Here is a 14,081-nt window from a genome sequence, read left to right on the forward strand (position 1 = left end):
CTCTAAAAATACTCGAAGTTTTTCATCTCTGTTTCTTCCAATTTTAACCACACTTCGACATCTCTGAATTGGAATGAATTTGAATTAATTCTGAGTTGAATTGAGTGAGTTACGGTCAATCAATCGGAGGTAGGTCTGTAAACTGCTAGACCAAAGCGCGAGTCTGAATATTTCCATCATAACTCTCAAAATACTTGGAGTTTTTCAGCTCCGTTTTTTTCGTTTTAAACTACAATTTGACTCCTTCAAAATCGAACAAATTTCAATGAATTACAAGTTGAATTGAGTGAGTTATGGTCATTCAATCGGAGGTAGGTATGTAAAGTGCTGGACCAAAGCGCGAGTCTAACTATTTCCACCATAACTTTCAAAATACATTGTGTTTTTCATCTCCGTTTCTTCCATTGTAGTCTACACTTCGATACCTTCGAAATGGAACAAGTTTCAATCAATTCCGAGTTGAAATAAGTGAGTTATGGTCAATCAATCGGATGTAGGTCTGTAAACTGCTAGACCAAAGCGCGAGTCTAATTAATTCCACCATAACTCTCAAAATACTTGGTTTTTTCATCATCGTTTCTTCCGTTTTAAACTACACTTTGAGTCCTTCAAAATGGAACAAATTTCAATAAATTACTAGTTGAATTGAGTGAGTTATGGTCATTCAATCGGAGGTAGGTACGTAAACTGCTGGACCAAAGCGCGAGTCTAACTATTTCCACCATAGTTTTCAAAATGCATAGAGTTTTTCATCTCCGTTTCCTCCGTTGTAATCTACACTTTGATACCTTCGAAATTGAACAAATTTCAATCAATTCCGAGTGGAATTAAGTGAGTTATGGTCAATCAATCGGATGTAGGTCTGTAAACTGCTAGACCAAAGCGCGAGTCTAAGTATTTCCACCATAACTCTGAAAATACTTGGCTTTTTTCATCTCCGTTTCTTCCGTTTTGAACTACACTTCGACTCCTTCGAAATGGATCCAATTTCAATGGATCCCGAGTTGAATTGAGTGAGTTATGGTCATTCAATCGGAGGTAGGTCTCTAAACTTCTAGACCAAAGCGCGAGTCTAACTATTTCCACAACGACTCTCAAAATACTTGGCTTTTTTCATCTCCGATTCTTCCGTTGTAATCTACACTTCGATACCTTCGAAATCGAACAAATTTCAATCAATTCCGAGTTGAATTAAGTGAGTTATGGTCAATCAATTGGATGTAGGTCTGTAAACTGCTAGACCAAAGCGCGTGTCTAACTATTTCCAAAATAACTCTCAAAATACTTGGCTTTTTTCATCTTCGTTTCTTCCGTTTTAAACTAAACTTTGACTCCTTCAAAATGGAACAAATTTGAATTAATTACTAGTTGAATTGAGTGAGTTATGGTCATTCAATCGGAGGTAGGTATTTAAACTGCTGGCCCAAAGCGCGAGTCTAACTATTTCCACCATAGTTTTCAAAATACATGGAGTTTTTCATCTCCGTTTCCTCCGTTGTAATCTACACTTCGATACCTTCGAAATGGAACAGATTTCAATCAATTCCGAGTTGAATTAAGTGAGTTACGGTCAATCAATCGGATGTAGGTCTGTAAACTGCTAGACCAAGGCGCGAGTCTAACTATTTGCACCATAACTCTCAAAATACTTGGCTTTTTTCATCTCCGTTTCTTCCGTTTTGAACTACACTTCGACTCCTTCGAAATGGATAAAATTTCAATGAATCCCGAGTTGAATTGAGTGAGTTATGGTCATTCAATCGGAGGTAGGTCTGTAAACTGCTAGGCGAAAGCTCGAGTATAACTATTTCCATCATAACTCTTAAAATACTTGGAGTTTTTCATCTCCGTTTCTTCTACTTACAACTACACTTCGACATCTTTGAAATGGCACGAATTTGAATCAATTCCGAGTTGAATTGAGTGAGTTATGGTCAATCAATCGGAGCTGCGTCTGTAAACTGCTAGACCAAAGTGCGCGTCTAACTATTTCCACCAGAACTCTTAAAATACTTGGAGTTTTTCATCTCCGTTTCTTCCGTTTTAAACTAAACTTCGACTCCTTTGAAATTGAACAAATTTCAATCAATTCTGAGTTGAATTGAGTGAGTTATGGTCATTCAATCGGAGTTAGTTCTGTAAACTGCTAGGCGAAAGCTCGAGTCTCACTATTTCCATCATAGCTCTTAAAATACTTAAACTTTTTCATCTCTGTTTCTTCCGTTTTTAACTACACTTTGACATCTCTGAATTGGGATGAATTTGAATTAATTCTGAGTTGAATTGAGTGAGTTACGGTCAATCAATCGGAGGTAGGTCTGTAAACTGCTAGACAAAAGTGCGAGTCTAAATATTTCCATCATAACTCTCAAAATACCTGGAGTTTTTCAGCTCCGTTTTTTCCGTTTTAAACTACAATTTGACTCCTTCAAAATCGAACAAATTTCAATGAATTACAAGTTGAATTGAGTTAGTTATGGTCATTCAATCGGAGGTAGGTATGTAAACTGCTAGACCAAAGCACGAGTCTAACTATTTCAACCATAACTTTCCAAATACATTGTGTTTTTCATCATCGTTTCTTCCATTGTAATCTACACTTCGATACCTTCGAAATGGAACAAATTTCAATGAATTCCGAATTGAAATGAGTGAGTTATGGTCATTCAATCGGAGGTAGGTATGTAAACCGCTAGACCATAGCGCGAGTCTAACTATTTCCACCATAACTTTCAAAATACATTGTGTTTTTCATCTCCGTTTCTTCCGTTGGAAACTAAACTTTGATACGTTCGAAATGGAACAGATTTCAATCAATTCCGAGTTGAATTAAGTGAATTATGGTCAATCAATCGGAGGTAGGTCTCTAAACTTCTAGACCAAAGCGCGAGTCTAACTATTTCCACAATGACTCTCAAAATACTTGGCTTTTTTCATCTCCGATTCTTTCGTTGTAATCTACACTTCGATACCTTCGAAATGGAACTAATTTCAATCAATTCCGAGTTTAATTAAGTGAGTTATGGTCAATCAATCGGATGTATGTCTGTAAACTGCTAGATCAAAGCGCGAGTCTAACTATTTCCACCATAGTTTTCAAAATGCATGGAGTTTTTCATCTCCGTTTCCTCCATTGTAATCTACACTTCGACACCTTCGAAATGGAACAGATTTCAATCAATTCCGAGTTGAATTAAGTGAGTTATGGTCAATCAATCGGATGTGGGTCTGTAAACTGCTAGACCAAAGCGCGAGTCTAAGTATTTCCACCATAACTCTCAAAATACTTGGCTTTTTTCATTTCCGTTTCTTCCGTTTTGAACTACACTTCGACTCCTTCGAAATTGATCAAATTTCAATGAATCCCTAGTTGAATTGAGTGAGTTATGGTCATTCAATCGGAGGTAGGTCTGTAAACTGCTAGGCGAAAGCTCGAGTCTAACTATTTTCATCATAACTCTCAAAATACTTGGAGTTTTTCAGCTCCGTTTTTTCCGTTTTAAACTACAATTTAACTCCTTCAAAATCGAACAAATTTCAATGAATTACTAGTTGAATAAAGTGAGTTATGGTCATTCAATCGGAGGTAGGTATGTAAACTGCGGGACCAAAGCGCGAGTCTAACTATTTCCACCAAAATTTTCAAAATACGTGGACTTTTTCATCTCCGTTTCTTCCGTTGTAATCTACACTTCGATACCTTCGAAATGGAACAAGTTTCAATCAATTCCGAGTTGAATTAAGTGAGTTATGGTCAATCAATCGGATGTATGTCTGTAAACTGCTAGACCAAAGCGCGAGTCTAATTATTTCCACCATAACTCTCAAAATACTTGGCTTTTTTCATCTTCGTTTCTTCTGTTTTCAACTACACTTCGACTCCTTCGAAATGGAACAAATTTCAACAAATTCCAAGTGGAATTGAAAGAGTTATGGTGCTTCAATCGGAGGTAGGTCTGTAAACTGCTAGACCAAAGCTCGAGTCTAACTATTTCCATCATAACTCTCAAAATACTTGGAGTTTTTCATCACCGTTTCTTTCCTTTTAAACTACACTTCGACTCCTACGAAATGGAATAAATTTCAATGAATTCCAAGTTTAATTGAGTGAGTTATTGTCATTCAATCGGAGGTAGGTATGTAAACTGCTGGACCAAAGCGCGAGTCTAACTATTTGCACCATAATTTTCAAAATACATGGAGTTTTTCATCTCCGTTTCTTCCGTTGTAATCTACACTTTGATACCTTCGAAATGGAACAAGTTTCATTAGATAGGATCATATAGCATCTTAGATGAAGTCCTAGGATAATAAAATCTTCAACTTGAATTAAATAACTTCTCTTAAAACTGTTGAAACAGTCAATCCAGTCTAGATCGGTGTCTTAGATGAGTTAGGCATAAGTAGCTTATCTTAGGTTAGGTGCACCGAACTACGTCGACTCTGATCCCAGTGAGGCTTAGGTACGTAGGCAGGTTGGATGCTTGATGGCATACCAATCACGAGTCGGCTCCACAACAAATTGTGGGGTTTTGTATATTAATTTTCTTGTAAATTCTTAATTAAATCACTAAGGACTTTCCATGAAATTAGAATTTTAGGAGAACATTCACTTAGATTGAATTCAAACAAATTAATAAATCAAGATACACATTTAGGATCTACATTGAAATTAGATCATAGGATGCATGTCACATAGTTCGCACATTAATATAGATTTAAATGAGCCATTTAAAAGAAATTCAAAAGAGTTAACTTTTGGAATTGAAGACCGATTATCGGGCAGGAATGGTGCATGTGGTGGATAATTCCCCATACCTTCCATTCTTGTAACCAGGTAACGAGTCTAGATTTCTGGTTAATTATGGGTCCTAGATCCCACATCTAGGTGGCGACTCTGTCACTCTCTTTTGTGTGGAATTCAGATTGCCTTAGTGATCCTAAGTTCACATAAAAGACGAATTAAAATCAATAATAAAAGAGCACACGCCAATCGCGTGGGTACGAGAGACCAAGAGAGAGCATGGCGGCTCGTGCCCCACCCCTCTCGCGGGATCGGGTCCCACAGATGACCACACTGTGCTTCCTAGTAGAGTTCCAAGCGCTTCTGACAGAGAAATAACCATCAATACTAGGCTTCCAGATTGCTCTGTTTTCGTCTTCCTCCTGAAAAAATGACCTTTGGAGAATAGATTTTTCCTGATTGAGTGATGGTTTATTGATAATTGGATTCCAACCTTCCTTTGAATGAATCTCACCTAGACATTTCATCGAGGAGAGGGAATAATCAGTCACAGATTTTGAAATGAGTTGATCCAAAACACCGTCCGGATGCCAAGGTTGAGTCCATAGCTCAATTTCAGCTTCTTTCCCAACTAAGTAGCAAGTCTTATCTTTGATGACATCTCTAGCTCTAAGAATGCTCCTGAATGCCGAAGACGGTTTGGAGGGAACCTTCATGGACCAAATGTTCTTGTTTTTGATGTATTTCGCAAATATCCATTGTCTCCACAAAGAATTATTTCCTTGGATAAGCCTCCACAGTAATTTGCACTGGAGAGCCGAATTTATATCTCTTAGCTTTCGGATACCCAGACCACCTTCTTCCTTAGGTCTGCAAATAGTTTCCCAAGCCACCGTATGGACTTTCTTAGCGTTCTCACTTCCAGCCCAAACAAAATCCCGGCAAAGCCTTTCAATCTTGTCTATAACTCCCGAGGGGATGTTAAAAGAAGAGGACCAAAAGACTTGATAAGACTGAATGACTGAGTTCACAAACTCAATCCTTCCCGCCGAGGAAAGAAAACAGTTACTCCAACCATTGATTTTTTGAGTGACCTTCGAGATGATCGGGAAGCAATCATTTGAAGAAAGTCTTGAAGAGGGGAGTCCAAGATATCTGATTGGCAATTTACCCTCTGGGATGTGCAGTAGTTTTGCGATTTTCTTCCTTTCTCTGAAAGAAGTTCCAGAAAAGAAGACATCACATTTCGAGAAATTTGGTTGGAGGCCAGAGTAGCTGTAGAATTTTTTCAAACAAGCCAGAATTTCTTTTGCAGAGTTGACAGAACCTTCTGCGAAGATCATAAGATCATCCGCAAAAAGTAAGTGGGTTATGGAGGCATTTTCATGAGCAAAGGGGGATTGGAGATTACCTCTCATCTGAGAATCTTCAAGGGTTCTGGAAAGCATTTCCATCGTTAAACAGAACAGCAAAGGGGATAGGGGATCTCCTTGGCGAATTCCATTGGATGAAGTGAAGTGGCCTTGAGGAGACCCATTTATCAAGACAGAAAAGGAGGGAGTCTGAATACATTCCTCCACCCACTTACACCAAAGGGTAGTGAAGCCCTGATTCACCATAAATTGAAGAAGAGCTTCTCTCTTAACATTGTCAAAGGCCTTTGCAAGATCAATTTTAATACACATAGCCGAATTAGCTGAGGAGAGATGGAATTTGTTCAGAATGTCATGAGTTAACAAGATATTATCTTGAATTTGCCTTCCTCTGATGAAAGCAGATTGGGCAGGGTTAACCAATTTGTCTATCACTGATTTCAATCTTTGAGCAAGAATCTTGGTGATCGTCTTGTATATGAAGTTGCACAAGGATATAGGCCGGAACTTGGAAGGCGAAGACGCATCAGGGACTTTAGGAATGAGGGATATTAAGGTGTGATTGATTTCCTTCAAGATCCTTGCTTTCGAAAAGAAGTTGAGGATTGCGTCAGTAAAGTCTTTTCCAACAAGATACCAAAATTTTTGAAAAAACAAGCCATTAAATCCATCCGGACCAGGCGCTTTGTCTCCATCAGCCATAAACACAGCTTCTCTAATCTCCTCCTTGGTCACCTCGCGGGAAAGGTGATTTGCTTCCTCCATGGTAAGGAATTTATTTGGCTTGGGGGTATGGAAATTCTGATCAAGGTTTTTGTTTAAGAGCTTATGATAGTAATTGACCAAGATACTAGATATCTCGTGAGGATCATAGGAGATGGATTGCTCTTCTCTTTCCATAGCCATAATATGATTTATATGATTCCTGGTTCTGACAGCAGCATGGAAGAACTTTGTATTAGAGTCACCTTGACAGAGCCACTCGATTCTAGATTTCTGTTTGTAAAGCGCCCCTTCCCTTCTAGCAACAGCTCGGAATGCATCTCTAGCTTCAATTTCGGCCTCATTGATTCGCTGATCCGCTGGATTTTTTGCAAGTTTATTCTGAATATCTTTAAGCTTGAGTCGAGCGATAGGGAGCAGCACATCAATTCTACCAAAAATGCCCTTGTTCCATGAGACAAGCTGTCTTTTAACTTCTTTAAGTTTGTACACTAACCTATACATTGGATTCCCTATGCAATTATTGGCCCAGGCTCTTTCAACAACAGGATAAACAGAGACATCATCCAACCACATTGACATGAATTTGAACGGTTTTGTCCCCAGACTAGTGTGATTTTTTAGACTCACAATAATGGAGCTATGGTCTGAGATTCCAGGAGGCCTGTACTCAGCAAAACCAAGGGGGAAGTCTTGGAGCCATAGGTCATTTACCAGGGCTCTATCTAATCTAGCATATTTTCTTTCACTCAGCGAGGCTCGATTATTCCATGAAAGAGAGTGACCAATCGATCGGAGATCCTCTAAACAACAATTGTTTATGCAACTATTGAAGTCCTCAATGTCATTCTGATTATGAGGGGGTCCTTCCGATCTTTCCTCATAGCTCCTTATCACATTGAAGTCCCCCAGCATAATCCAAGGGCCGTGGATGTCAGCATGAACTGATTCAAGATTCTCCCACAGAACTTTCCGATCTCCCCCATAATTCCTCCCATAGACAGTGGTAAGATGAAATCTCTGATTAGTTTGGATAAGATGAACCTTAGCATGAATGAATTGGCTCGACTCCGAAAGAATCTGAAGATTTACTCTCATTGGATCCCAAAAAATCCAAACTCTACCTTTAATAACATGCTCAAAATTTCCATGAAAATCCCAAGACTCACAAATATCTTTCACATGATTCATCATCAATGGTTCTCTGGCTTTAGTTTCTTGAAGACAGCAGATAGGAGCATTAGTGCTTCGTATCAGGTGTTGAACTTCCCTTTTCTTTGCGGCTGAGCAAATCCCCCTAATATTCCAAGAAGTTACGATATTCATTGGGTAACAGAGTTGAGAGGGGGAGGGGGGTCTCTTTCAGAGTTGTGATCTTGGGCGCGAATGAGCTGAGGAGGACTCTGGCAATCACTCAAACCTACCAATACGTGGTGAACAAGTTTCTCACCTGATGAAGATGAGAAACGGATTGAGTCTTTATCAAAATAGCCGACCAGAGCAGCACTATCGTCGATAGTGGTTTCGACCTGTTCCTGACTCTCTCGTACCTCTTCAATTTCCATTCCCTCAACTTCAGCCAGGGCTTCAAAGCTATTCTGGATCTGAATTGCTTTCTCTGCCACTTGAGAACTGACGCTATGTAGTTTTCTGCTCTGCTCAACAACTTGGGGGTGCTTAGAGGGGGTTTTTTTTTTGCCGTTCCTCCCTGTCCCTATCTTGAGTGACTGCTTGTTGGGGGTGTTTAGAAAGGGGCTTTACTGGCCTCCATTCCTGTTTAGAATGCTGGGCTACCTGAACATTTTTGGGACATGCCTCAGAGGTATGGCTGAAATCAAGGCAGGTTTTGCATGCTGATGGTTTCCAGTCATATTGCACACTTTGGATATGAATCCCATAAGGGGTATGTATGGGAATGGTATCGGGAAAGTATGCTCATGCTTCCACTTCCACACACATACGAGCATAACTGAGTCTTGATTCTTCAGCAGTCCTTGAATCCATGAACAGAGGGTTCCCAATGAAACTAGCAATTTTACTTAATCCTTTAGCACTCCAGAATTCGAGAGGCAAGCCTGGAAGACGAACCCACACAGGGATTGAGGTCAGGTTTAGTTTCTCTAGGGGTGTCCCAGGTTTCCACTTTCGTAGAATCAAAGGTCTCCCAGCATAGGAGTGCTCCCCTGATTCCAGCACTGAGTCACAATCATCCAGACAAGTGAACTGAAATAAGTAAAATCCATTATTAAGAGAAAAAATCAGCAATTCCCCCTTAAGTTTCCACTTTCTCGAGAGGTTTTCTCTCAGGTTCATGAAATAGGGCCTCCTACCAATAAAATATCCCACCAAAGAAGTTCTCCATTTACATCCAGTCTCTTCAAGCTCCTCATTTTCAAAAGAAATCCTCTTCTTCCCCGAATCAGCCAATACAGGGTTCACAAACTCAAGTTTTGAAAGCCCCTTGGTTGTGTTCTTTTCAAAGAGGGATCTCCAAGGACCAGGTGTGTCCTGATTAGCAGCAGCTCCTTTCTCTGAATGGGTTGCAAAAACAGTCCCCTCAGATTCCATGGTCAAGGGTTTGGACTTTGAAGCTGTCTCAACAGAATTTGAAGAAATTGAAAAATTGTGAGGGAGGGAAAGATGGGAGAGAGAGTTCTCATGGGAGTGGACGCTGGAAGGGGGGCTTTTCTGGTTTGAATTTTCAAGGGGACGGGAGTAATTCCCAGGGGTTGAAAAAGGTAATGAGCTGGAAAAATGTGGGCCATGGTTGCTGATTTTCTCCACTTTTGCAGCTGCAATGAGCTTTTGGTTAAGGAAAGGACTGAGGCCTGGGGTTGAAAGTCTGGGGGACAGATAAGATTGGGACAGCGGAGACATCAGAGGGTAGGTGTTGACTGTCAGGGGTCACAGAAAAGTCTGATGGACAATACCCCTTTGCCTGAATGAGGCTGTTTTTTCCCAGGTTTTCTTGAGCAATGGAGGAGATGCCAAATAAGGAAGGATTCTCTCCAGCAATCTCATCTTCTTCGTTTTGCAATTCCAGAGGTAAGAAATTGTTGAGAAGGTCTGGGTTATGGGATTTTCGAGGAGGAGGGGTTTGGAAGATAAGCTAGACGACTGCTTAGATTTTTGAAGAGAGATTGAAGTCTTAGCTAGGGTTTTTGTGAACCTTTTGTGCACTCGAGTTCCTCTCTTGAAGTGGGTTGAGGGATCATGTTCATTTCCAAGGGTATCATCTAGAGGGAACACTTTTTTTTAGGTATGCAATACGCTGGACAGAGTTCATACCTTTTTCAGAGAGAGGAGAAGTCTTTGGTTCAACAGTAGTGGGGAGCATTTCAAACTCATGGATATCCTCTAGCTCACGAACTGCTTGAGACTCCTTTCCATGGGAAGAGGGGGAGTTCATACCTGGTTGAGAGAGAGGTGATGGCTTTTGTTCAACCTCAAGCTCACGAACTGCTTGAGGCACAGTTCCATGGGATGAGGGGGGTTTGCCATGACTAGCAGGTTTTGGACTTGCCCAGAAACGGCCTTCCAAGACAGCACCAGGGGACTTGCCTGGGTCAGGAGGTATCTCCATGGTCTGGATTTCCTCCTAAACCACCCAAAAAACTGAAAAAATAGCTTCCCATGAGGGAGGAATGGATTTCCTCCTGGCCAGAACTTGGCAGAAGGAAAGGGAGGAACAAGAAGGGCTTGGGCCCTTGCTGCTTCGTCGGCCACCGCCGGCTCTCGCCGGAGAGAGGGGGAAGAAGAAGAAGACTTTTCTCTCTCCTCAGGAGTTGGGAGCTTGTTCCCTGTTTTTTTAGCACACTCTTTATGAAATGGACCAGAACTCTCTCATCCCACCAAATTTTGAAAGGAGATTTCTTTCCCCTGAAAGAGAATTGGAAGACCTCCGATTGGTAGAAATTTCACCAATTTTAAACTTAAAATTAGAGAGCTGTGGAGGTTTTAATTTTGGGTGACGTTTCGCACACTCTTTATGAAACGGACCAGAACTCTCTCATCCCACCAAAGTTTGAAACGAGATTTGTTTCCCCTGAAAAAGAATTTGAAGACCAACGATTGGTAGGAATTTCACCACCTTTAAACTTAAAATGAGAGACTTAGGGAGGTTTTTATTTTGGGTGACGTTTCTCACACACTTTATGAATCGAACGAGAACTCTCTCATCCCACGGAATTTTGAAACGAGATTTCTTTCCCCAAAAAGAAAATTTGAAGACTTCCGATTGGAAGAAATTTCATCAATTTTAAGCTTAAAATGTGAGAGTTTTGGAAGTTTTAATTTTGGGTGACGTTTCGCACACACTTTATGATATGGACCAGAACTGTCTCAAACCACCAAATTTCCCCTGAAAGAGAATTTGAACACCTCCGATTTGTAGAAATTTCACCACTTTTAAACATAAATTGAGAGAGTTGTGGAGGTTTTAATTTTGAGTAACGTTTCGCACACTCTTTATGAAACAAACCAGAACTGTCTCATCCACCAAATTTCGAAAGGAGATTTCTTTCCACTGAAAAAGAATTTGAAGACCTCCGATTGGTAGAAATTTCACCACTTCTAAACTTAAAATTAGAGAGTTGAGGAAGTTTTAATTTTGGGTAACGTTTCGTGCACTCGTTATAAAACGGACCAAAACTCACTCATCCCACAGAATTTTGAAACGAGATTTCTTTCCCCTGAAAATAAATTTGAAGACCTCTGATTGGTATAAATTTGAACACTTTTAAAGTTAAAATGAGAGAGTCAGGGAGGTTTTAATTTTGGGTGATGTTTCGCACACTCTTTATAAAACGGACCAGAACTCTCTCATCCCACCGAATTTTTGAACGAGATTTCTTTCACCAGAGAGAGAATTTGAAGACCTCCAATTGGTAGAAGTTTCACCAATTTTAAACTTAAAATGCTAAGGTTTAAATTTTGTGTGACGTTTCACACACTCTTTATAAAACCAATAACTCTCTCATCCTACCGAATTTTGAAACAAAATTTCATTCCCCTGAAATAGGATTTAAGGACCTGCGATTGGTAGAAATTTCACCACTTTTAAACTTCAAATGAGAGAGTTGTGAGGTTTTAATTTTGGGTGACGTTTCGCCCACTCTCTAAGAAATGGATCAGAACTCTCTCATCCCACATAATTTTTAAACAAGATTTCTTTCCCCTGAAAGAATTTGAAGTCCTCCGATTGGTAGAAATTTCACCACTTTTAAACTTAAATTGAGAGAGTTATGGCGGTTTTAATTTTGGGTGACGTTTCGCCCACCCCGTTTCAATCGGACGAGAACTCTCACATCCCATTGAATTTTGAAACGAGATTTCTTTCCCCAGAAATTTTTTTTGAAGACCTCCAATTGGTAGAAATTTACCAATTTTAAACATAAAATGAGAGTGTTATGGAGGTTTCTATTTTGGGTGGCGTTTCGCACACTCTTTATAAAATGGACCAGAACTCTCTCATCCCCTCGAATTTTGAAACGAGATTTCTTTCCCTTGAAAGAGAATTACAAGACCTGCAATTGGTAGAAACTTCACCACTGTTTAACTTAAAAAGATGGAGTTATGGAGGTTTTAATTTTGGGTGATGTTTCGCACACTCTTTATTAAACGGACCAGTACTCTTTCATACCAGAAAATTTTTAAAGGAGATTTCTTTCCCCTGAAAGAGAATTTGAAGACCTCCGATTGGTAGAAATTTCACCACTTCTAAACTTAAAATTAGAGAGTTGAGGAAGTTTTAATTTTGGGTAACGTTTCGCGCACTCGTTAGAAAACGGACCAAAACTCACTCATCCAACGGAATTTTGAAACGAGATTGCGTTCCCCAGATAATAAATTTGAAGACCTCTGATTGGTATAAATTTCAACACTTTTAAAGTTAAAATGACAGAGTCAGGGAGGTTTTAATTTTGGGTGACGTTTCGCACACTCTTTATAAAACGGACCAGAACTCTCCCATCCCACCGAATTTTTGAACGAGATTTCTTTCACCAGAAAGAGAATTTGAAGACCTCCCATTGGTAGAAGTTTCACCAATTTTAAACTTAAAATGTTAAAGTTATGGAGGTTTTAATTTTGTTTGACGACACACTCTTTATAAAACCAAGAACTCTCTCATCCCACCGAATTTTGAAACAATATTTCATTCCCCTGAAAGAGGATTTGAGGACCTGCGATTGGTAGAAATTTCACCACTTTTAAACTTAAAATGAGAGAGTTGTGAGGTTTTAATTTTGGGTGACGTTTCGCCCACACTTTAAGAAACGGACCGGCACTCTCTCATCCCACAGAATTTCTAAACAAGATTTCTTTCCCCTAAAAGAGAATTTGAAGACCTCCGATTGGTAGAAATTTCACCACTTTTAAACTTAAAATGAGAGAGTTGTGGAGGTTTAAATTTTAGGAGACGTTTCGCACACTCTTTATCAAACGGACAAGAACTCTCTTATCCCACTAAATTTTGAAACGAGATTTCTTTCCCCTGAAAGAGAATTTGAAGACCTTCGACTGGTAGAAATGAGAGGGTTATGCTGGTTTTAATTTTGGGTGACGTTGCACAGACTCTTTATTAAAAGGACAATAACTATCACATCCCACCAAATTTTGAAACAAGATTTCTTTCCCCAGAAAGAGAATTTGAAGACCTCCGATTGGAAGGATTTTCACCACTTTTAAACTTAAAATGAGAGAGTTAGGCAGGTTTTAATTTTGGGTGACGTTCCACACAGTCTTTATAAAACGGATAGTAACACTCTCATCCCCCCAAATTTTGAAACGAGATTTCTTGGCCCTGGAAGTGAATTTGAAAATCTCCGATTGGTACAAATTCACCACTTTTTAACATAAAATGAGTGAATTATGGAGGTTTTAATTTTGGGTGACGTTTCGAACACTCTTTATGAAACGGACAAGAACTCTCTCATCCCACTGAATTTTTAAACAAGTTTTCTTTCCCTGGAAAGAGAATTTGAATAGGGCTTGCAACGAGGGCCGGATGTTGCATTCCCTGTAGGCTAAAAGCTCGTTGACACCATCTCAAAGTTCTCTTATATCTAACAGATGGATGTTTTAAAAAGTTTATAAAATAAGAAACTTTTTTTTTTCATTCTCCATCCTTGATCAACTAAATCTCAGATTTCCTAGTGAGAGAAACTCTCCTCTTCGAGGAGATCATCTTCTTCCTCCGGCCTTTGCCGGCAGGAGGCCAAGGGCCCAAGCCCTTCTCATCC

Source organism: Tasmannia lanceolata, unplaced genomic scaffold (assembly GCF_043159265.1).
Source record: "Tasmannia lanceolata isolate RefF3 unplaced genomic scaffold, GAP_Taslan_0.1 ptg000018l, whole genome shotgun sequence".
Taxonomy (NCBI): domain Eukaryota; kingdom Viridiplantae; phylum Streptophyta; class Magnoliopsida; order Canellales; family Winteraceae; genus Tasmannia; species Tasmannia lanceolata.